The sequence below is a fragment of the Bombina bombina genome, chromosome 2 (genome assembly GCF_027579735.1).
Source record: "Bombina bombina isolate aBomBom1 chromosome 2, aBomBom1.pri, whole genome shotgun sequence".
NCBI lineage: Eukaryota > Metazoa > Chordata > Amphibia > Anura > Bombinatoridae > Bombina > Bombina bombina.
The window spans coordinates 824,370,071-824,396,717 of NC_069500.1; the positions used below are offsets into that span (position 1 = coordinate 824,370,071).

Genomic DNA, 26,647 nt, shown 5'->3' on the forward strand with positions numbered 1-26,647 from the left:
TTTGTATTTAATTTGTAGGTTATATTTTGTAGTTTTTAACAATATATTAAATAAAAAACTAAAAAAGCGAGTGTGATGGACTATGAAGAGATAGCCATTGCTACAAGTTGGACATTACAGTCCGGCACATACAGGTCTGATACATACAGAGAAAATGGCTACATAACCCACACTGAGTGCCATTACATAACTGTTACAATTTTATAAAACTTATACAAGGGACAGTGTACTGTAAAATTGGCTTCTTCTTAAAGTTCAGGGGCAGGCCTATAGGTGGTGCAAGAGGGGCAACTGCACCGGGGCCCCAGGACTGGGAGGGGCCCACACAGAGTCCAAAATAAAAATGTGAAAAATGTTCTGCTTTTTTTTCTGCTATCTGCTTATGTTTTTTTTTTGTGTTTTTTTTAAGTAATATGGCACTGTATTGATAAACTGGGCGTCAGACAATCCTACTGCATTGAAAAGGCTTCTCATGACTGGTGGTCGGGATACACATACAGTATCTCACAAAATTGAGTACACCCCTCACATTTTTGTAAATATTTTATTATATCTTTTCATGTGACAACACTGAAGAAATGACACTTTGCTACAATGTAAAGTAGTGAGTGTACAGTCTGTATAGCAGTGTAAATCTGTTGTCCCCTCAAAATAACTCAACACACAGTCATTAATGTCTAAACCGTTGGCAACAAAATTGATCACACCCCTAAGTGGAAATGTCCAAATTGGGCCCAATTACCCATTTTCCCTCCCCGGTGTCATGTGACTCATTAGTGTTACAAGGTCTTAGGTGTGAATGGGGAGCATGTGTGTTAAAATTGTTATCGCTCTCTCATACTGGTCACTGGAAGTTCAACATGGCACCTCATGGCAAAGAACTCTCTGAGGATCTGAAAAAAACAATTGTTGCTCTACATAAAGATGGCCTAGGCTATAAGAAGATTGCCAAGACCCTGAAACTGAGCTGCAGCACGGTGGGCAAGACCATACAGCAGTTTCACAGGACAGGTTCCACTCAGAACAGGCCTCGCCATTGTCGACCAAAGAAGCTGAGTGCAGCTTCATATCCAGAGACTGTATTTGGGAAATAGATGTATGAGTGCCGCCAGCATTGCTGCAGAGGTTGAAGGGGTGGGGGGTCAGTCTGTAAGTGCTCAGACCATACGCCGCATACTGAATTAATGGCTGTGTGTTGAGTTATTTTGAGGGGGCAGCAAATCTACACTGTTATACAGGCTGTACACTCACTACTTTACATTGTTAGTGTCATTTCTTCAGTGTTGTCACATGAAAAGATATAATAAAATATTTACAAAAATGTGAGGGTGTACTCACTTTTGTGAGATACTATATATATATATATATATACAGGGAGTGCAGAATTATTAGGCAAGTTGTATTTTTGAGGATTCATTTTATTATTGAACAACAACCATGTTTTCAATGAACCCAAAAAACTCATTAATATCAAAGCTGAATATTTTTGGAAGTAGTTTTGATTTTGTTTTTAGTTTTAGCTATTTTAGGGGGATATCTGTGTGTGCAGGTGACTATTACTGTGCATAATTATTAGGCAACTTAACAAAAAACAAATATATACCCATTTCAATTATTTATTGTACCAGTGAAACCAATATAACATCTCAACATTCACAAATATACATTTCTGACATTCAAAAACAAAACAAAAACAAATCAGTGACCAATATAGCCACCTTTCTTTGCAAGGACACTCAAAAGCCTGCCATCCATGGATTCTGTCAGTGTTTTGATCTGTTCACCATCAACATTGCGTGCAGCAGCAACCACAGCCTCCCAGACACTGTTCAGAGAGGTGTACTGTTTTCCCTCCTTGTAAATCTCACATTTGACGATGGACCACAGGTTCTCAATGGGGTTCAGATCAGGTGAACAAGGAGGCCATGTCATTAGATTTTCTTCTTTTATACCCTTTCTTGCCAGCCACGCTGTGGAGTACTTGGACGCGTGTGATGGAGCATTGTCCTGCATGAAAATCATGTTTTTCTTGAAGGATGCAGACTTCTTCCTGTACCACTGCTTGAAGAAGGTGTCTTCCAGAAACTGGCAGTAGGACTGGGAGTTGAGCTTGACTCCATCCTCAACCCGAAAAGGCCCCACAAGCTCATCTTTGATGATACCAGCCCAAACCAGTACTCCACCTCCACCTTGCTGGCGTCTGAGTCGGACTGGAGCTCTCTGCCCTTTACCAATCCAGCCAGGGGCCCATCCATCTGGCCCATCAAGACTCACTCTCATTTCATCAGTCCATAAAACCTTAGAAAAATCAGTCTTGAGATATTTCTTGGCCCAGTCTTGACGTTTCAGCTTGTGTGTCTTGTTCAGTGGTGGTCGTCTTTCAGCCTTTCTTACCTTGGCCATGTCTCTGAGTATTGCACACCTTGTGCTTTTGGGCACTCCAGTGATGTTGCAGCTCTGAAATATGGCCAAACTGGTGGCAAGTGGCATCTTGGCAGCTGCACGCTTGACTTTTCTCACTTCATGGGCAGTTATTTTGCGCCTTGGTTTTTCCACACGCTTCTTGCGACCCTGTTGACTATTTTGAATGAAACGCTTGATTGTTCGATGATCACGCTTCAGAAGCTTTGCAATTTTAAGAGTGCTGCATCCCTCTGCAAGATATCTCACTATTTTTGACTTTTCTGAGCCTGTCAAGTCCTTCTTTTGACCCATTTTGCCAAAGGAAAGGAAGTTGCCTAATAATTATGCACACCTGATATAGGGTGTTGATGTCATTAGACCACACCCCATCTCATTACAGAGATGCACATCACCTAATATGCTTAATTGGTAGTAGGCTTTCGAGCCTATACAGCTTGGAGTAAGACAACATGCATAAAGAGGATGATGTGGTCAAAATACTCATTTGCCTAATAATTCTGCACTCCCTGTATATATATATATATATATATATATATATATATATATATATGTGTGTGCTTGTCTGTGTGTGAATGCCTTTGTGTCTATGTTTCTGTATTTTTGTCTGTGTGTCTCTATATGTATTTGTCTTTATGTGTGTGTATTTGTGTATGTGTGTATATATACAGTATATATGTATATTTATGTGTGTGTATTTGTGCATATGTATATATACATATATATATATATTGTGTATATATATATATATATATATATATATATATATATATATATATATACTGTATATATATATATACATATATATATCTACACACAGTGAGGGAATTTTTTTTTAATTCCCTGCTGATTTGGCAAATGAAAGAAACACAAAATAACGGTCAATCTCCCTCGGTCTGGGGCTCCATGCAAGATCTCACCTTGTGGAGTTTCAATAATCATGAGAATGGTGAGGAATCAGCTCAGAACTACACAGGAGGATTTTGTCAATAATCTCAAGGCAGCTGGGACCATAGCCACCAAGAAAACAATTGGTAACACACTATGCCGTGAAGGACTGAAATCCTGCAGTGCCCGCAAGGTTCCCCTGCTCAAGAAAGCACATGTATAGGCCCGTCTGAAGTTTGCCAATGAACATCTGAATGATTCAGAGGAGAACTGGGTGAAAATTTTGTGGTCAGATTAGACCAAAATCAAGCTTTTCGTCAACAACTCAACTCACCGTGTTTGGAGGAGGAGGAGTGCTGCCTATGACCCCAAGAACACCATCCCCACTGTCAAACATGGAGGTGGAAACATTATGCTTTGGGGGTATTTTTCTGCTAAGGAGACAAGACAACTTCACTGCATTAAACGGACAATGGACGGTCCATGTACCGTCTAATCTTGGGTGAGAACCTCTTTCCCTCAGTCAGGGCATTGAAAATGAGTTGTGGATGGGTATTCCAGCTTGACAATGACCCAAAACACACGGCCAAGGCAACAAAGGAGTGGCTCAAGAAGAAGCACATTAAGGTGCTGGAGTAGCCTAGCCAGTCTCCAGACCTTAATCCTATAGAAAATCTGTGGAGGGAGCTGAAGGTTCGAGTGGCCAAACATCAGCTTTGAAACCTTAATGACTTGAGAGGAACTGCAAAGAGGAGTGGGACAAAATCCCTCCTGAGATGTGTGCAATCCAAGTGACCAACTACAAGAAACGTCTGACCTCTGTGATTGCCAACAAGGGTTTTGCCACCAAGTACTAAGTCATGTTTTGCAAAGGGGTCAAATACTTATTTCACTCAATCAAATCAATTTAAACTTTTTTGAAATGCGTTTTTCTGGAATTTTTGTTATTCTATCTCTCACTATTCAAATAAACCTACCATTAAAATCATAGACTGATTATTTCTTTGTCAGTGGGCAAACGTACAAAATCAGCAGGGGATCAAATCATTTTTCCTTCACTGTATGTATATATATATACTTCTCCATGTGTGTATGCCTTTATGTCTATATGTATGTGTAGTTTGTCTGTGCGTGTATTGTGTGTATATATATATATATATATATATAGCAAAGGAGGATGGTAGAAGCACTCCTGGTAAATTGTAAAGGCACAAAACCGGCCCGTGGTGCCCCGGGTCCACTCCAAGTGAAATACAAATCAGCAAAGTAAGGGAGTCACTCACAGGTAGGGATGGGCGAATGTGTAAATTTTCGAATTTCGAATGTAGAACGAATGTTATTACCGAAATTTGAATTCTAAATCCGAATGTCGATAAGAACGAATATTCTTAAAAATTCGAAAATCGAATGTTATTTACAGTTTTCGAATGTCACTTTCGAATTTGAATGTTTATAATTATATCGAATGTCCACATTTGAAATTTTGAATTTAACATTCTATTTAACAAATACTATTCAGAAGTTCAATAGTTCATGTGGTAGGGCGGGAATCTAGTAAATTGATACATAATAGATACAAATATATCATTTCTAATGTTTCCATATAGAATATTGCATAATTCGAATATTACATTTAAAGAAAAAGCATTAGAAATACTATTACAATCTAATTTTGAATTTTTCTAAAAGAATATTTTCGAATGTAATCGTAAAATTCGAAACCGAACATTCTAAAATCGAATGTTAGAATGTTATGTAAACATTCGAAATTCGATTCGAACAAACGAATGAGTTAAAATTCGTGCCGTTTTTCGAATGTTGCGAAACATTCGCCCATCCCTACTCACAGGGTCTTGTAGTGAAGAACAAAGTCTTTATTATTAATAAAGACTTTGTTCTTCACTACAAGCCCCTGTGAGTGACTCCCTTACTTTGCTGATTTATACATATATATATAGACAAACACATAACTTTGTGTGTGTATGTGTGTGCTTCTCTATGTGTGTATGCCTTTGTGTCTATATTCCTGTATTTGTGTCTTTGTGTATATGTATGTCTGTATGTATAGGTAGGTGTGTGTGTATACATACTGTATGTATATATATATATATATATATATATATATATATATTGTGTATATATATATATTGTGTGTATATATATATATATATATATATATATATATATATATATATATATATATATATATATATCTTTATTATGGTCAGTGTTTTAATATAATTACTTAATGTTTTTGTAAGATTAACTTGTACACAACTCAAATGCTTGGTTTTGAATTTTCTGTTTATGATTTTGTGTGAGCATTTTTGAGCAATCCGATTAGTCTATTTCACCGTGCCCATTTACGGATGTTATAAAGCCTGCCTGTATTGTCAATGCAGTATGACGCTTGAGAAAGCCCTAGGCGAATGAGAAGGGCGAAACGTGTGCAGCGCTGTAAGTCACGCCCCTGTTTGGAAGGTGGCGTGCTACGCCTGCATGTAGACGATAATGGCCGGTATATAGATGATCTGCTGCTGGTGTGGAATGGAGATGAAGACAGTGTTGTCAATTTTGTCAAATATTTGCATGACAATGAAGCAAATCTCAAATTTACTTTTGAGCAACAAAAATCACAAATTATATTTTTAGACATTGAACTTAGGGCAAATATATGGACATGCACTATTGACACCTGTCTTTATAGGAAACCAACGGGTGGCAATACAATTTTAAATTACAAATCGTGCCACCCAGGACACGTCTTGAAAGCCATACCAAAAGGCCAATACATACGGACTAAAATACTCTGTTCCAATGATGCAACATATAAGGAACAAATTGATATTTTGGACAAGAGACTGTAAGAGCGTGGCTATCCAACTCATTTACTAAAAACTACTAGAGAAGAAGTCACTCTAATACCACGTGATACTCTTTTGGAGTACAAACGTGTTGATTTGGGTCATTCCAAAACAAAGACTAGTGGGAATAAGCTAATTTTTAGCACTCCATATAGTCAGGAATTTCACAAAATCTGCAATGTCGTAAAAGAATGTTTACCCATCCTTGCCACTGGCCCCAGTTTGGAGAAAGTGGCAAATAATGGATGTAAATTCGTGGCTAGAAAAGCTAAGACCATAGGAAATATGGTGGCCCCTTCTCAATTACCTGAACGCAATGTGCGTACATGGATACCCAAAAGGCTAGGCTTTTACAGATGCAAGTCTAGAATTTGCAAGACTTGTAACTATGTCACAGAAGGAGAACTGTTCAAATCCTCTGTCTCTAACAGTACCTATCAAATCAGATATAATTTAAATTGTAACTCTACACACGTAATATATCTTCTGACCTGTAGGGGGTGCCAAATCCAATATGTAGGAAAAACTAAAAGGATGCTCAGGGATAGAGCACTCGAGCATATTAGGGACATTGATGACCCCGAGGTGTTTACACCAGTGTCAAAACATTTTAAAAACATGCACGATGCAGATTCATCATTGGCATCCTTTCAGGCAATTGATTATGTCCCCAAACACAAGAGAGGTGGAGATAGAGAGTACAAACTTAGTTACAAAGAGACACAGTGGATATTTACACTAAATACCAGACATCCTCTAGGAATAAACATGGAGTCAGATGTCAATCTATTTATTTAATTACCTTTAGTATAAACATTTTGTTTCACTGAATTTGTAATGTCCTGCTTTAATCCCCCACTACATATCCCTTGCATATCACTATAGAATTTTTGAATATTTATTATATATTATTCATATGTAATCAAATGTAAATGTATAGCCACTACTTACTAAAGAATTGTGTATCAACTTTACTATACAGGCAGGAAAGTGTTAATTATCACATGTGTGTTTAATTTAATTGTTTAAGTGTATCCCTTAAATTAGGGCATCCGGGCAAGTGCAGATCATAGCAGTGAACAAGTGTGGAGATCCCACACGAAACATGTCTGCTGTTTCCTGCACTACCGGATACTCTTTCCTGCTGATGTGAGCAGCTTTGCTCCCCTATGGTTTTATCCTGCATTCACCACCAATAAAGAAAATGTTTTTACCTATACAAGGACTTTTCATTTCCTGTGAGTAGGAGTTGCTGTGGAATTTGCACATACTGGAACTTTGTTTGCGTTCTAACGGGGACGCTTTTCCAGCTGCACCCTCCAACAGGGACAAGCTCCTTTGACGTGTGCACGCTGAAGAAAACGCTGCCGGATATACACGTGGTGCAGGTGAGCGCCGTAGATCTTTTGCTTGCTAGACGATAATGGAGCCTGCTAACCTTTGACACCCTGATTGAAGTTCAACAAAGTGTCCTTTCTCAGTATTGAAGTGCCCGTGCAGCAAACAGTGAGCTTTGTAACAAGCCGTATGAGCGGAGAACCTTTTAAGTACACAACTGTGTGAATCCGGAGAGTGTTAAGACGGAGGGGCAGCTCTGGGAGGACCGTGGAACTGAATATAATGAGTATATGGTCCGGTGAGCCGTTTTGAAACCCGGTCTTGAATGTGAACTCTAGGAGGAATTCCACTGCTTTGCATTTAATAACAACTGATGCAGAGCTGTTATATGTATACACGCTTTGGTATGTTTTGTTTTAACCAAGGATTACCCTGCACAACTAACCAACTTTTGCTTTTGATTTGCTGGGCTTGACTAACGACCGGCTTGTTTACTCAATTGAAATTTGCTGGACACTTATTTACTTCTTTCTCACTTTCTGTGGACAATATAATCACTGTGTCAAATATATGTGGGATACTTCTGGACTTTTACAACAGGAACCTCTATTAAGGGCTTAATATTTGTCTGCTATTTAGTATTGCTCACATTTTGTTTTGTTTCATTTAATTTTAGTAGTATGTATAGAATCTTATGCTGCATCAATCATGTTTAACTAACTGTATTTAATCAAGTAACAATTTTCTGTTTTGCTGAGAATTTGGGCTCTTCATGATTATATTGCACATCAGTAGTTTTTTACTTTTTGTCCTATAAATAAGTTTGTGCTGGATTAGTCCATCTTGATATTTTCTTTAATATATATATATATATATATATATATATATATATATATATATATATATATATATATATATATATATATATATATATATATATATATATATATATATCTTTATTATGGTCAGTGTTTTTTTTTATTTAGTGCATGGTTTATTATGGTCAGTGTTTTTTAATTTTATTTAGTGTAGTGTTACTTTTTTGTAAGGGGGGCCCAAAATATTGCACCAGGGCCCTCTGTTCATTAGGTCCGCCACTGTTAAAGTTTCATAATGACTTGTTTCTCAAACAGAGTAGGGGAAAAAGTAGGGGAAGTTGCTACTTTAGTTTTATCTTTGCATAGGAAATAGCTGCTTTTGCTCACTGAAACCTCAACCCATTGTTCTTGAAAACATGCCCATTGTAATGGGATGATCTTGCAAAAAGAGCAAACCTCCTAATCGTATATTTATCCTATACACTAAAGCCTTCCTGTCTTCTCTCTATACACACATTGGCCAATTGAAAATGAAAATTTCAGTATGTATCTCTCCCACCGCTTGCTGGGAACTTTATTGCTGTTGTTTACATAACCTTTCAATAGCAATATTGCAGTATTCATATTTGCAGTATAGGTGGTGGTTCCACAGGAAAAAACAAGCTATTTTAAATGACAAAATAAAAATATTCTTGAACTCTGCGATTGAAGCAGCTTTACATTTCTATTGCATTGCTTTTCTATATTATTCCTGAATCATTTTTCACACATATATGTAATGTAGCTCTTAAACCGCAAAAAATGTAAACCTCATGCAATGTATTGTGCTTGCTAACCAAAGCGAACAATAAATACAGCTGAAAAAAAGCCAGCAACATCACTGGTCTGTGAAAGTGTACATGAGTTTCAAGATGGCAGCATCCAGTATGGAAATGCTGAGCTTCACCAAACAGCACCTGTAAAGGTTTAAATTAAGAGAAAGGCTCTGGAGGCCTTTAGATGCAAATCAACTGGTACAAAATGTTTTTGTTTTTCCAAAGAATGTGTCCATGTGTTGTGGTTTTTTCCCTTCTTTCTTAATAAAACAGAGCTCTCCACAGATACGGCCTCAGGGCAGGGATGTCCTGGTGCGCCACAGGCCACGGAGGTCAGGTGCGGAACGGCGACGGGAGAAATCTTGGTCGCCTAGGAAGAGGATGAGGCATCGTCCTGAGAGACGTTCCCCTACATGGGGGAGGCTGGAGAGGATAGTGGATAGGAGTGGGAGGAGAAGAAGGTCCAGACCACCAACTCCAAGGTAGAGGGTGTACAGGCCTTGGGAGCGGGAGGCCAGGCCACAGCCGCAGGCCAGGGTGTAAGACCAGGCGAAGGAATCCGGATCAGCAACAGCGCCCAGGACCACAGGCGAGGGTGCCATGAATGCAGTGGGTGTGGATGGGAGTGAGCATGGCTTAGGAGTGGTGCAGAAGGCTTTGGTGAGTGGTTTAAGGGTTGGCGCAATTCGAGAAGCAGTTGGAGGGACGGCAAGGGAACATAGCGGCGGCCTGGGGTGCGGGGATGGGAGGGGGGGCTCCTACGACGGGAGAGAGTGCGGGGGCTGGAGGAAATGCCAGGTAGCAGGGGGGGGTCAGGGGCAGAAGAAGGATGGGGCTACTACAGGAGAAGTGGTGAAGGTGCCGGAGAGTGCATTAAGGAGGCCGTGTCTGTGTTCGATTGGGCCGTTAGGGATACATCTTACACAGGAAATAAAGTAGAAGATATGGAAAAGAGAATTCTTGGAAATATTTTCTCTTTTACCCTTGGAGCAGATGATGGAAATCAAAGAAGACACGAAGAACAAGGAGAAAAAAGAAGAAGATGAAAGGAAGAAGAGATACCGGAAGTTGCCAAAATCACTTTGTAACTGGTTGAGGGCCTTTTGTATTCTGGCGGCAGTGATCGGCGAAAAGTTTCCTGATCAGTGTTCCGCGCTTTTTTGTTATTATGACGAGATCGCGGGGGCATATCGCACGTATGGAGGATTGTCGTGGTGGCATTATAATAAACATTTTTGTCAGTGCCTGGCGGTAAGACCAGAGATGCGTTGGGACGATAGGGATATGGGTATTTGGCTAGAGTTAATGACTCCTTTGCAGGGGGTCCTTTCGGGGCTCCAGAGGGGCTGGAGGGTCTTCTGCAGGGGAAGTCCATCCAGGAGTATCTCAGGAGGGAGTGCGGCAGTGGCCATCAGGAAAGGACTATGTTTCCAGTACAATGAGAGCCAGTGTAAGTTTGGGAGCGGATGCAAGTACAAGCATGCCTGCTCCGGTTGCAAAGGAGTCCACCCATGGGTCAGATGCTTTAAGAAAGGTGGAAGTGGAAAGACAGGGGAGGTTACTCCTAAAGGCCAGGACCCCAGTGAGGGTAAAAAAGATGGTGCCCTGGTTAGAACGGTTTGCTAAAATTAGAGGGAAAGCGGAGGATGCAGAGCTTTTGCTAACGGGGTTTAGTTCGGGGTTTTGGATTCCTTTTGTGGAGGGGGGCGGTTCAAATTTCAGGTAATTTAAAGTCAGCCAGGGAAGGATGGCGGGTCCGTTTTCCCACCCCCACATTGGATAATTTGAGGGTGTCCCCATTGGGGGTTGTCCCTAAGAAAGTGTCGGGACAGTTCCGTATGATCCACCACTTGTCTTACACAAAGGGGTCGTTGGTTAATGATGGCATTGATCCAGAGGTGGCGGCGGTGAGGTATGCTTCTTTTGATCAGGCGGTTAACTTGGTGAAGGCGGCGGGTGTGGGAGCGTTGATGGGGAAAGTGGATGTGGAGGCTGCCTTTCGGCTTTTACCAGTACACCCGGTGTACCATCATTTGCTTGGCTGTTTCTTTGGGGGTGCCTTTTATGTGGACCTTTGCCTGCTGATGGGTTGTTCTATATCGTGTGCGTACTTTGAGAAGTTCAACACCTTTGTGGAATGGGTGGTGTGGCAGGTGTCTGGTCTGAAGTCGGTTGTCCATTATCTGGATGACTTCCTCTTTGTGGGTAAGGCAGGGGACTCAGTTTGTGTACAGCTAATGAAGCATTTCTTTGTGGTGGCTGAAGAGTTTGGAATCCCAGTGGCCCATGAGAAGACAGAGTGTCCGGCTACAGTGTTGAGTTTTTTGGGCATCGAGATTGATTCCAGTAGAATGGAATGCCGTTTGCCGATGGACAAGGTGGTGGACCTTAAAGGTTCCATTGAGAGGGCTTTGAAGAAGAAAAAAACTTTGGCTCCGTGAGATCCAGTCGTTAGTGGGCAAGCTTAATTTTGCCTGCAGGATTATCCTGGTGGGGAGAGTATTTTGTAGGAGGCTGTTGCTGGCAATGGTGGGTGTGCGGGACCCGAGTCATTGGATACGGTTGGGGGATGTCCTTAAGGAAGATTTAAAAGTGTGGTGGGAATTTTTGGAGGATTTTAATGGGAAGGCAATGGTGCAAGGACAGGCAGTTTCGAATGAAGAGCTTCATTGGTTTACGGATGCAGCAGGGTCAGTTGGGTACGGGGCATACTGTCAAGGGAATTGGTCTGCGGGGTTATGGCCGTCGGAATGGAAACAAGTGGGGCTCACTAAGAACCTAGTTTTCCTGGAGTTATTCCCATTGCTCGTGGCTTTGAGAGTGTGGTGGGACAGGCTGCAGGACAGGAAGGTGGTGTTTCATACGAATAATTTAGGAGTTGTATTCGCAATTAACAAGCTGACATCTAGCTCGCTGCCAGTTGTGTGCCTGCTGAGGTTGTTTGTATTGGATTGTATGCAAATTAATGTCTTATTTCGTGATGTTCATGTGCCAGGTTGTCAGAATGTAATCACTGATTCTCTTTCTCGCTTCCAGTGGGCGAAGTTCCGGGAAGTGGCACCGGAGGCAGAGAAGGAAGGAGTCAGATGTCCACCAGAGATGTAGCAGTTGAGATGTTGGATCTAATCAGAGTGGCCATGGGAGCGGTAGCTCAAGGGACTTGGGTTGCATATATGTATCAGCTTGGAGGCAGTGGTTTCAGTTTTTAAAAGAGAAGGGGTTCAGATCTTCCAGGGAGGGGTGGATCCAGGGACTTCTGGCATGATTGGGGAATGGGGTTCGAAGGGGTGGTCAAAATCAAGGGTAAGAAGGAACGTGGCAGCGATGGGATTTCTTTTTAAGCTTTTGGGATGGGAGGATTTAACGAAGTTGTTTGTGATTCAGTTGGCTGTGAGGGGTATATGTAGGGGTCAGTTGTCCAGGGATAAGAGGCAGCCAGTGGTGTTTGATACATTGAGGCAGTAATTGGGTTCATTGGAAATGGTGCGTTCCTCTGAGTTTGAAGTTCTTTTGTTCCGGGCCTCTTTTGCGTTGGCATTTTTTGGGACATTTCGCATTTCAGAATTGGTGGGGGCAAATAAAAAGGACGTTGGGGGCCTGCAGGCCTATGATGTTTCCATTATAGAAGGGGTGTTGTGGGTTTGACTGAGGAAATCAAAAACGGATCAAAGCGGGGTGGGGAGGTGGATTCAGATTAAGGAAACAAGGGAGTGTGGTTGCCTGGTGGCAAATATGGTGGCTTTCTTGGAGGTCTGGCTGGCTGGGTTTCATCCATTGTTTATTCATAGTGACGGGTCGAGTCTATCTCGTTTTCAATTTTAGGCGGTATTCAGGTGGGCTTTGGTGGGCTTAGGCTATGCAGAGGATGAGTTTGGTACCCACTCTTTTCGGATCAGGGCGGCTACGGAGGCGGCCAACCTGGAGGCCTCTAGAAAAAAGATTAATAGGTCAATTAGCAGTTTTGTGTCCAGGATTGGGGGGTTTGGCATTCGCCATGTAGAGTTTGAGGGAGAAACAGGTCGGTGCTTCTTTTTAAAGGATGGGGTACACTTAAACGAAGTGGGCCTTCACCTCTTTAACTTTAACATCAGGGAAGGGGTGTTGAAGGCCTTAGCCCGGGTGGGGTAAGCACGTCTATGATGTGCTTTGGCGGGGTGCTTGTTTTAGATCTGGATGTTAAGTAAGTTAGTACCTCCCTAAAGAGGCGGGAGAGTTTGGGGGGGGGGTGTACCTGGTGGTAAGCTGGGGAAGGTACATCTCTGTGGACTAGCAGCTTATGTTCTCAGGTTAATATGTTTTATGGTTGATAAAATTGTTGAGTTTGTAAGATTTGATTTATTAAATAATTTAATAAATGCAGGCTGCGGCCTTTACACCCATCCATGTGTCCGGGGTTTTATTTATATAATGCGGAATGTATGCCTATATGGGGTCAAAACCTATATACATATTTGTATCATACTTATGGGATTTGGTGACCAAATATGTTAGCCATTTTATATTTGGTATCAAAATAACCCTCGCGACATCACAGGGGGATTGCTTATCTGTGTTTATGAACTACAACTCCAATTCCAAAAAAGTTGGGACACTATGGGAAATGCAAAAAAAAAACAAAGTCATTTGAGAATTCAATTCACCCTGTACTATATTGAAAACACATTATTAACACATTATTTGATGTTATTTGATGTTTTTTAAAATATACGCTCATTTAAAATCCTATGACTGCAACTTGTTCCAAAAAAATTGGGACAGGGGCAATTTTGGATTAATAGTGATGTGACAAGTTGAAATAAGAAGGTGATGTGATGTGGAACAGGTAAAGCAATTAATCATAGTATATAAGGAGCCTCCAAAAATGGCTTAGTCCTTCAAGAAAAAGGATGGGTCGAGCTCACCAATGTGCCAAAACATGCATCAGCAAATAATCCAACACTTTGAGAACAATATTCCCCAAAGACAAATCAGTAGGATTTGGGGCATTTCCCCTTCTACAGTGCAAAATACAAAAAGATTTAAGTAATCCGGTCAAATCTTGCTGAGTAAAGGGCAAGGCCGAAAACGGTCATGAGCCTAATGGATATCCTGACATGGGCTCCGAAATACTTTAGTAAACCTTTGTCAGGCACACCATTCGCCGCTGCATCCACAGATGCAAGTTAAGGCTTTACTATACACAGCAGAAGCCATACATCAACACTGTCCAGAAGCGCCGCCGACTTTTCTGGGCCTGGTCTCATCTGAGATGAACAGTAGCACAGTGGAATCGTGTTTTGGGGTCCCAACAGTCAACATTTCAAATAGTTTTTGGAAAAAACAGCCGTCATGTTATCTGGGAAGTGGTGTATTATGGCCTAGGCCAACAAGGCCAGTGCCTAGGGCAGCAGATTTGGGATGGGCAGCACATCTGTCCTATCCTCTCTCTAAAAGCCAGCATACAGTACAGTGAGCTATAAAGTGCAGGCTTTTACAGAGAAGACAAGGCACATGCGCTGATTAAGGTCGCTCTTTACAGGCAGTGCTCCTTTAAACCGTTGCTTCATTTAGAGCCGCCAGCATTTTTGCATTGGAAGCGTTCTTGGTGAGAAACTTGACCGGGGATATGCTTCCAAGGTGAGGCTGGAGGAGAAGACCTTGTGCCGATATGCTGCCTCCCCTTATCATCTGTGGTGGGTCTGCCAGCACAGTGCTTATTGCAGGTCTTAGCAGCTAACAGACTGGATGTGTCTGTGCACTGCTTAGATCAGCTTGTGATGTCTAATCATAAACTCTCAGTGCTAATGTATGTTAGCTACTAATAGCTAGCTTTCTCTGCATTCATGTGATGTCTAATCATAAACTCTCAGTGCTAATGTGTGTTAGCTACTAATAGCTGCGCCTATGTCTGTTAGCTACTAATAGCTAGCTTTCTCTGAATTCATGAACCCATGGAATAAATAGGAAATGGACACTTAAAAAAGTGTCATTACTTAATTAATGGTAATTACTGTATGTTGATGCATGTAAAGGGCAGTGATTGTGTCAAAGTGTATTCTTCTTTCCCTCCCTTCCTCTCTCCCTTCTTTCGCTTTCTCCCTCCCTTTCTTCCTCAACTCCCTCCCTCGATTCACTCCCTTCTTTCCCTCCCTCCCTCCCTTCTATCTGTAAACTCCCTCCCTTGCTCCCTTCTTTCACTCCTTTCTTTCCCTCACTACTTTTCTCTTCTCTCTCTCTCTCTCTCTCTCTCCCTCCCTTCCTGCTTTCCTTTCCCTCCCTTTTTCCCCTCCCCTTCTTTTCTCTCCCTTCTCTCAGGGAGAAAATGGTATGAGATGCATGCAATTCAACCCATCTGTATGCAAGTGTTTTGCTAGCCTATTTTCTTTTTAATTGTTATTAAAAAACAAACAAAACAAAAACATTATACACAATGACCCCAAAAAATATTAAGTGGAAAAAGGCCTAAAAGCTTTAAGGGGGGCAGCAAAACTTTGAGTGCCTAGGGCAGCACAAAACATAAATCTGCCACTGTCTCTGGGCAAAAGAGGAAAAGGACCATCCAAGCTGTTTTCAGTGTCAGGTCCAAAAATCAGCATCTGTCATGGTATGTGGGTGTGTCAGTACCCATGGCATAGTTAACTTGCACATCTGTGAGGGCAGAAAGATATGTATACATTTTAGAGCAACATATGCTACAATCCAGTCGTAGTCTTTTGCAGGGATATCCCTGCATTTTCAAGTGCATGGTTACGTAAGCAGAGAGTGGGGGTGCTAGCATGGCCTGCCTGCAGTCCTGGAAAAAAGGTAGAATTCAGCTCTAGAGGTGATCCTCTCTGCTAAGGGATCACAGAATTTAAGAGACACAAGACAAAAAGGAAGTATACTGGTGCCCAAAAAAGGTCTGGAGTAGTATAAAATATATATAGTTAACAAAGTATATAAAGTGTATATTTTTAAATAATGCAGTTGAATTTATTAATGAATAAGCACAACATAAAAGTATATAAAAAACTAAGAACATTCTGTTAAATAAAAATACATGGATGTGGTGTACAAAAAAACTATAAATTAAAACAATATTTTGCGAATAGTCTCTTTGGTTACTTAGTCAGATGTGAATACACTCTGTATTTCCAGAGGAGTTGAGAAAATAGCTTACCTTGGATAAGGGTGTAAATACCCTGAGTAATTGTGTAGATACTTTTACAGGCTTTGTACCATCAGAGAAGTGTGGTGTTTATCCCCACACAATCTTTAAATGAATCCCTTATGTCAGAAAAGGGGGCATGTTGCAAATACATAAAATGTATACTTTGTATTTTATAGAAAAGATGTAGTATACCGTTTTGATGAGATGATATAAAAGTTGCCGGTGTAGATAGTGGGCGTTTTCTACTGAGCATCTGTTTATTGTGAATTATTTTCTGTTATTAATACTGCATTCACAGGACCTAATGTGATCCGTTACCTGCAGCTCTTTCTCGGCTGCGATTTCCTCTGAGTTCAATGAACTCGCTGTGGTCTTTTAGTCTGCAGCTCCTTCCCTGTTGCGGGTTCTTCTGAGTTCAGTGAACTCACTGTGGTCCGCTTGTAGGTTTAGATCCACTGTAGTCTGTGATGATAGATCTAAATTCAAAGACCTCTCCGTAGTCCATTTCCTACAGCTGTTATGTTTGCTACGGCCAGTAACAATAGTTACTATAAAATCCAAATGGACTCGCTATAATCCTTTGTTTGCGAGTTAAAATTCACTATGGCTTGTAAAGATAGGTCAACGCGTTTCACCCAAAGGCTTTTTCAAGCCATATCAAAGCTAAGCCATATATAGTTGTGCCTCTATTAAACCCCTTACTCAAATTCTTATTTGAGTCATTGAAATTAAAGGGGTACATACCAGTGCACCACCTTCTTATATTTAGTATGAATCTGTGATCGATACTTAATTCTCTATATGATAGTAAACATTCAATAAAGTTATTATTAAAAGCTTATTGGAAACATATTTATAAACCCTAAACCTAACACCCCCTATCTATAAATTAAAGTTACAATATAACTACCTTAAAATAAATCAAAATTTACCTGTGAAATAAAAAAAACTTAGCTTAAACTATAACAAATCCTAACATTACTATTTAAAAAAAATAAGATACCAAAAAAAAACTAAATTACAAAATTTTAAAATTCTAACGCTACATAAAAAAAACAACAACCTAACATAACAAAAAATAAATTTGAAAATTACATGAAATAACAAAATCTAACATTACAGAAAATAACAAAACGAAATAATCCAAAATAAATAAAAAAATATTCCTAATCTAATACCTAGTTTAAAATATAAAAGCCACCCTAAAATAAAAAAAAACCTAATCTATAAAAAAAACTACCAATATCCCTAAAGATATCCCTAAAGATTCCAGCTTTACCCCCAAAAAACTACAGTACAAAGTCCCCCTAATATTACAACCCCCACCTCCCCAAAACAAAAAATTAAAAAAAAAAAAATGTACCCATTGCCATGAAAATGGCATTTGTATGGGCATTGCCCTTAAAAGGACATTCGGCTCTTTTACAGCCCATTAAAATAAAAAACCCTAATCTATAAAAAAAAAGCCACCCCAAAAATAAAAATGTTTGCTTATAGGATGTAAGCAGCTCTCATGCCATTAGCTGATTTGAATTTTCTAGCCAATAGGAATGCAAGGATACCCCTAAATAAAAGGGGTACCTTGCATTCAAGCTTCAGTGTGCCTTGCACGAAGAGAACCTCCGTGTCAGATGGATGACTGCTCCGCCAGGATAAGGATTGAAGATGGTTCCGTGCTGGATGCAGATGGAGGCTGGAGCGCCGCTCTTCAGGAATGGTGAGTACTGATTTTGGGGTTAGTGAAATTTATTGTTTTTGGTGGCTTTTTTTTTTTATAGGGTTTTTTATTTTATTGGGCTGTAAAAGAGCTAAATGTCCTTTTAAGGACAATGCCCATACAAATGCCATTTTCATGGCAAAGGGTAGACTAGGTTTTTCTTAGGATTTTTTTGTTTAGGAGTTAATAGGTTTATTAGGGGTTAGCGATGCAGGGATGGCGGATTAGGGGTTAATAGCTTTATTTAGTGTTGGCGATGTGCGGGGGCAGCAGTTTAGGGGTGCTGATCTACTCGAAAAACCTGCTCTAATTGAGCACGTTCTTCATCTACTCCACCTATAGCTCCAGTAATGGGAGGATCTTGTGTGTATCTATTATCATGTGTAGGTTGGTATCTACCTGAAGCATGTGCATGTGCATGTGTTCCCATTATTCTAGGCTGCTCTTTGGCATGTGCTCTATTGGGACCCTGCCATGTATTCATTCTTGTATATAACAGGGAATCAAATTCAGGATAATCTGGCATACTGCAAAGATCATTCAGAAGCAATTGAACCTCCTCAATTGTTAATCTGAGTTTTATCAACATATTTGTTTTTATACTAATCAGCAATTTCATTAATCTCATATAGCATTCAGTCAGAACCTCATTCCATTTGTCCACAAATTCTTTGTCATCAACCTCAAAAGTTGGGAATTTATTTATACGTAGCCCCCTAGGTATCATACTGAGGGCAGAATATTTCTCTAATGTCCAAATGTCCCATTTAAGTTTCTTTTCTCTAATCATTAAACGTTCCATGTCCTCAAATAACATTGGTAAATCGTAATGGCTTCGGTCCAAGGAAAATATATGATCAATTTCCATATTATCATTGTCCCTTTCATTCACTTTTTTTAAAGAGTAATAGGGAACCATAGCTTGTTCCTCATATACAATTTCTTCCTGCATAATTGTGTCTGTAGTGATTTAGCACTATGCCAGCTGTGCTCCAATTTATAGAAAAAGACAAAGAAAGTTCACTCATACACTGTAGTATTTACTCGTCTGTGTATATTCTCAATATTAGTATAATCCAGCAGACTGTCCAACAATAATAATAATATGTATTAAGCAACCTGTCAAAATCATAAGGTAGTTGCAATTCTTACACCTTTGAATCTGTATATGTAGCGCCCCATTTATGGATATCTGCAGTTTTTAATAGGTCTGCATATGTAAATGTTTCTTTCTAATATGATAGTATTCGAGCAGTTTCTTTACACACTTTTGCCTCTCCAATTTCTTCAGAACCCCTTAAGCGCTGAGCATGCCACAATATAAACAGTAGAACAACAGCAATAGTAGTAGTAAAAGGCTTCTCACCAGTTTCCTGCTTGAGGCTTTATCGCTCCCAGAACCCGGTCTGTCCACACTAAGCGGTTGAGCAAGTGAGTAAATGAATAGCTTCTTACCCGATGTCAAGTGTATGATAGTTCTGCTCCCAGACTCCGGTCTGTCCACAATGCGTGGCTGAGCGACTATCCTTGTTCGCGTAGTGCAGATGACGTCACTTTCCTAGTGACTGCACCACGCCTCCTTGCTTCGCATACACCGGCTGCTTAGGGGTTCTCACGGAACTCAACTCCGGTTGAGTATAGGATCCAATACAGGTATGAAAGCAGGAGGAGAATAGTGTGACTTGGAGTTGAAAAGATATCCTTCGGTTGCGCTCCTTCAAAGGTGGAAAGCTGCTGCACACAAACGATACTGCAGGGTGTTTTACTGGCTTTTCTGGCAATAATATATCCAAATAAAAGTTCCAAGAAGGAAAGTCGCCAGTAAACAAAATAGTAAAAAACAAAATCTTTATTTCAATTATTTAAAAGTGATGGGACATCAATCCCCTTTTAGCTAAATAAGACTGACATGTTTCGGCGTGACTGAATGCTCTATGAGATTAATGAAATTGCTGATTAGTATAAAAACAAATATGTTGATAAAACTCAGATTAGAAATTGAGGAGGTTCAATTGCTTCTGAATGATCTTTGTAGTATGCCAGATTATCCTAAATTTGATTCCCTGTTACAGAAAGTAAGATCTGAAGCCAAAAATGAATTACCATCAAACATACAAAATTTTTGCGAGACAAATCTGATTATGACATTGGCAAGATATACATCTGGAACAGGGGCCAAAGGTTCCAGCATAGAAGAAATCAGAATAGGAGTAGAGGTTTTAGAAGGAATAGAGGATCTAGACAGAGAAATAGAGGTAATAGAACTGTAACATTCTCAGATAGTGAGGCTGAGTCAGGTGATGAGGGAACTCAGTCAGCATCTGAAGAAAATTACATACAGGAACAGACATTGAGAAATACAGAACACAATAGAGGAACAGGCAGAGGACGTGCTGTATATACAAGAATGAATACATGGCAGGGCCCCAATAGAGCACATGCCAAACAGCAGCCTAGAATAATGGGAACACATGCACATGCTTCAGGTAGATACCAAGCTACACATGATAATAGATACACACAAGATCCTCCCATTACTGGAGCTATAGGTGGAGTAGATGAAGAACGTGCTCAATTAGAGCAGGTTTTTCGAGTAGATCAGCATCACAGGGAAGGAGGAGGAGGAATGATAACCCCACAGGAAATTCAACAGGGACGGTACCCAATGAGACAAACTCGAGTGCCATCCAAGTACAAGCCATTGTGAATTTATCTGACTATACTCCCACTAGAGAAGAGGAACAGGTCCTTAGCTTAGGATTAGGTTATGTACCTTCCACAAATTTTAATTTATTTCGTACCATGCTAGATGTAAATAAATTTGTGCGTAACATAACACTGCGTAAGCACTTTTTTACAACCCAACCAGATTCAGCATTAACTGAAAGAGATCATATTAGTACAGAAGATAATGCGAATTTGAATTTTTCTGAAATATGTGACCTAATTTCTCTTAAAGATCTAGAGAGTGAAAGTAGTGCTGAACATGAGAGAGAAGGAATAATTAGAAATAACAAAAAATACAAGAATCCATCTACTTTATACCCTGTACAAAGCAGGGGAAAAATAATAGAGACATTCTACAACAGAATAGAGAATGATCTGAGAAGACTTTCTAATGATCATCAAAGGCCTAAACATAATTTGACTAAAATGCAACAGCTTGCATTAAATAATTTGGGAAAGAATGAGAACTTGGTGATAAAGCAGGCGGATAAGGGGGGTTCAGTTGTGCTCATGAATAGATTTTATTATGTTGCTGAAGCACTGAGACAACTGAACAACCCTGCCAGCTATGAAAAACTGAACCACAATCCTACTAAAAACTTTCAACGTCGACTTATGCACCTTCTGGATGGGGCACTGGAACAGGGTTTGATTAACAGTGACACCTTGAAATATCTATATGTGGAAAACCCTGTAATACCTATTTTCCATCACTTACCAAAGGTGCATAAGTCGACTAGTAATGTCCAGGGTAGACCTATTATAAGTGGAATAGGTTCAATGCTAGAACACTTATCTGAATGGCTGGATGACATTCTCCAGCCTTTAGTGAAGCAGTTACCCAGCTATATCAGAGACTCAAAACATGTCATTAATGTGGTCGAACAGCTTGAATGGAGCAAGGACTCAGGATGGCTCACTATGGATGTTGTAGCCCTCTACTCATCAATACCCCACGACAAGGGATTAAAAGCTATACATTATTTTTTGATGAGGGAAACAACATATAGTGAGCCATTAATTGCCTTCATAATGGAAGTTACTAATTTCCTTTTAACACACAATTTTTTCCAGTTCGAGGGAGAATTCTATCTGCAGAGGTGTGGGACGGCTATGGGCGCCAAGTTTGCGCCCACCTACGCCAACCTATACATGGGTTGGTGGGAGCGGTCCCACATCTTTGCAGATGGTAATACTTTCAGACCATACATTGGACTATACTGTCGTTTTATAGACGACCTGCTATTGATTTGGAGAGGAAATGGTGAACAAGCAAAGGAGTTTGTTGAATTATTATGTTGTAATGACCTAAATTTAAAGTTCACTTATGAATACAACAGCTCCAAAATACATTACTTGGATCTTGAACTGAAGGGGTGGCCCTCAGGGGCTATTACCACTGAAGTATATAGAAAACCCATTTCGGGCAATAGCCTTCTACACGCTAGAAGTTGTCACCCACGCCATGTTCCCTATTCAGTGGCAAAGGGACAATTTGTCCGTCTAAAACGGAATTGTACGCTACCAAACAGTTTTGAAAAGCATGCGGATGACTTGCAGAATAGGCTCCTGGATAGGGGATATGGCATGAGTGTGATTAAAAGAGCTAGACAAGAAGTAACTAGTACAGACAGAAGGAGTCTCCTCAGAGATGTAAATAAAAATAAAAACAAAAACAAATCAATGAGTAAGTTAACTTTTGTGACTGATTATTCCAATCAATACCAACAGATTTGTGGAATAATACGTAAACACTTTAGGTTGTTAGTGGCAGAAGACTCCTTGGTAGAATCAGTCAATAATAGTTGTAGGTTCTCTTACAGATGTAATAGAACTGTTGGAAATATTGTCTCACCTTCCCAACTAAGGAAATCAGGGCACAGACCAGATCCCTCTTCATGGTTAAGACACACAGGAACATTCAGATGTGGATACTCAAATTGTAAGGCATGTGAGCATGTCCAAGTAGGTACAACTTTTAGCTCTACAGTTACGGGAGAAAGTTTCAATATAGCAGAATGTTTAAACTGCAGAGCAACTTATTGCATTTATTTGCTCTGGTGCTCCCACTGCAATCTGCAGTATGTAGGGTTAACCACTAGGGAGGTAAGGTCTCGAATTCGCAAGCATTTATCCACTATAAAAGTGGGTAAAATCAGTACACCTCTAGTGGATCATTTTGTCAAGAAACATGATAAAAATTGCAATTCTCTAAGATGGACAATCATAGAGAAGGTCAAACAAAATAAGAGAGGAGGGGACATGTTTCAAACATTGTCCCGCCAAGAGATGTATTGGATATTCAGACTTCGGACCAAGTTGCCTCTTGGTCTGAACTCTGAATATGATTTTATAAATTACTGGAGTTAATCATCCTGTTGAAATTAACTAACATATACATATGGGCTTTGCAATGGTAAAGCCATATCCTGGGGTGTTTTCAATATAAATTTTATATACTACACATAGGTACACTGAATTAACATGTGCATGTGCTCTGAAAGTATCATTAATTAAATGAGATCTCATACATTTAGAGTAAATTAATTATTAATTTATAAACTAGTCATATCCATTAGGATACATATGTTTAAAATGATCTTTCCATCCATTAACATTCAGTCAGTCGCCTTTATCATGATAAAGAATCTCTCTACTCATTAGTACCACTAAAAAGGGTACTGTACAAGGATTAATGTGATACACTCCGTGAGGAATATTTACTAAAATTTAAAAAAAAAAAAAAAAAATGTGTCTCTAAAATGAGATATGTTTCAAACTTTAAATTTCAAGATTTGGAGTATGAAAATTTAAACCCTAACATATATCTATAACTTAATAGATTGGAAATTTATAAGATAATACCATGTCCTAGCAATAACTTATGATCTATAAGCTAGTTAATTATTTTGTATATAGTAATACTATTTAAACTGTAGATTATGGCATTCAAACGGTTCTTGTTTAGTTTTGTATAATGAATCAAATTTACTATGTATTGAACGTATGATTGATCCCCTGTACCTTTAAATGTGAAAAGCAGGTAATTTCCTGTGACCAATCAGGGCCCAGTGAGGGCTTTTTAAATCTGTGCACATACTTTAAGGACTATGAATACGGCTCACGCCGAAACATGTCAGCCTTAGTTAGCTAAAAGGGGAATGATGTCCCATCACTTTTAAATAATTGAAATAAAGATTTTGTTTTTTACTATTTTGTTTACTGGCGACTTTCCTTCTTGGAACTTTTATTTGGATATATTATTGCCAGAAAAGCCAGTAAAACACCCTGCAGTATCGTTTGTGTGCAGCAGCTTTCCACCTTTGAAGGAGCGCAACCGAAGGATATCTTTTCAACTCCAAGTCACACTATTCTCCTCCTGCTTTCATACCTGTATTGGACCCTATACTCAACCGGAGTTGAGTTCCGTGAGAACCCCTAAGCAGCCGGTGTATGCGAAGCAAGGAGGTGTGGTGCAGTCACTAGGAAAGTGACGTCATCGGCACTACGCGAACAAGGATAGTCGCTCAGCCACGCATTGTGGACAGACCGGAGTCTGGGAGCAGAACTATCATACACTTGACATCGGGTAAGAAGCTATTCATTTACTCACTTGCTCAACCGCTTAGTGTGGACAGACCGGGTTCTGGGAGCGATAAAGCCTCAAGCAGGAAACTGGTGAGAAGCCTTTTACTACTACTATTGCTGTTGTTCTACTGTTTATATTGTGGCATGCTCAGCGCTTAAGGGGTTCTGAAGAAATTGGAGAGGCAAAAGTGTGTAAAGAGACTGCTCGAATACTATCATATTAGAAAGAAACATTTACATATGCAGACCTATTAAAAACTGCAGATATCCATAAATGGGGCGCTACATATACAGATTCAGGTTGCTTAATACATATTATTATTATTGTTGGACAGTCTGCTGGATTATACTAATATTGAGAATATACACAGACGAGTAAATACTACAGTGTCTGAGTGAACTTTCTTTGTCTTTTTCAGGAGAGGTGTATGTCACAAACTGAAGGCTGGCGGTGCAGCTATGTTTCTTCTTTGATTTTAGTGCTTTGTGGATTTGCTAGTGTGGAAATCCTAGTACTAAAAGAAACTGTGAATCCCACAATTTCAAAAGGCTAAAACTCAGTGCATTATATAGTCACACATTGCAAACAGTTCCCCTCCCGCTTCTCTGTATGGAGGCATAACAGCAGCAGACCAAGGAAATGGTGGCACTGTTATGCCAGCAAAGAGATATCCCCTCCCATGGGAAAATCAAAGAGGTACTTATAAAAACTCTTATGGATTATGACAGCACCCTGGCAGCACAAGCTGAAGTCTCAGGAGAAGTGACTGCAGCTATGGGCAGTGATTCACCAAGCTCTGGAGATCCCCTGGACTGTTATTTGAAAATGGTCCTAAAACATGTGGGACCAGCAGACCCAAATTTAAGGATACAGCTAATATTAAAATATCAAGAACAGGCTGCTGCTGAGCTGAACACCAGGCTGAGAGAGAAGGCGCAGAGAGACAGTCTGCTGCAGATGAACAACAAGCTGAGAGAGAGTATCATCTAGGGCTGGCACGACTATAGAGCAACTGCCTCACCTGTTGTTACTAAAACAAAATGGATTATTTGTATAGGATGAAATGCATGTTTATTTATACCACGCCGATGTGCTGCTCAATGCTCACAGGCACTGAGTGATGTATCCCCTGCGTGAGTGGGAAGAGTAGAGTACAGAATGCAGTGGGTCTGGGATCTATCTCTAAGCACTGCAGGTCATTCTGAAGTTTCACTTCCCACTAGGGGAAAAAAGAGGTGCTTTGTCCAAATAAAAAAGTCCTTACTCTAAATCTGGAAACACCATAAAAAGAGAGGGGGGGGGGGAAAGTGTAAATAAAATGTTCATCAGTTACTAAGGCCGCATTTCTCAGTCTTCAATGAAGCAGAAGTCTCAATTGCAACACACTAAAAGGGAACACAGAGAAGATGCCGCATTGTGTAAACCATAAAAGGACATCAAAACTCCAAATCGTCAAATCCTCATACTCACAAGAGACGGACACCTATGTGCCAGTAGTAGCAGGCTGGAAAGTTAGCAGCAATCAAGCAGGCTGTCTATCAAGGCAGTATCTCTTGCAAGGGGTGGTTTTCAAGTGTAGATCTCAAAATCAACAAGCAGCAGCAAATAGAGTATAAGGGAAGTTGACAAAATTTATTAAAAACGAATACAATAAAATAGGGTCATCTGATCTCTGGTTCATTTTCGGAGCGCTAATTACTACCGCAAGCTTGCAGTAGCAATAACCAGCCACTTGTAATGGCTGGATTTTATCGTGCAACTGTAAACAGGTGAATTTTCCCGTTTAAGGGTCCGCGATAACTACTTGTTATCTAACCCTAAATTTTGAAGGAGCGAGATCAGATGAAAGTTAAACAACTTCCTAGGAAATCATGTGTAATCAAGCGAAATAATATGCGCATAACAATGCTTTCTCAAGGGATTAATCATACTAAACAGCATTTTCAACAGATATAGCTGTTTCCCCACGAGCCTTCAGGACAGCGGACAGCAATCGCCCCAATCAGATACGATCGGGATGATTGAGATCCCTTGCTAGCAGCCGACTGGCCGCGAATGCGCAATTTTTTTTTTACTATAAAATCACCTTCAAGGGAAGGAGATTATTATCAGTTATTTGTAGAGCACTAACAGATTCCACAGTGCTAGATGTACCAAGATCCTTTAATCCATAATCAAAAGCAAAAATAAAATCACCATCACAAAAATTGCATGTTTTGTATGTTCAAGTGCTTTTACCTCAAAAAGGAAGCTAGAGTGATTGCATTCATGGGAAATAGTTGCCTACACTGCAGGATCAGCAAATTAAGTGAATTAAGAAACACCCATGGGTGCTGGAAAA

The 26,647-nt window shown here is 40.0% G+C and overlaps 1 protein-coding gene across 1 annotated transcript in view; it reads right to left on the minus strand.

Moving 5' to 3' along the window:
• Window positions 1-26,647, minus strand: part of LOC128647319 (phospholipid-transporting ATPase IC-like) — a 304,249-nt gene that overhangs the window by 211,417 nt on the left and 66,185 nt on the right. The window lies entirely within an intron of this gene.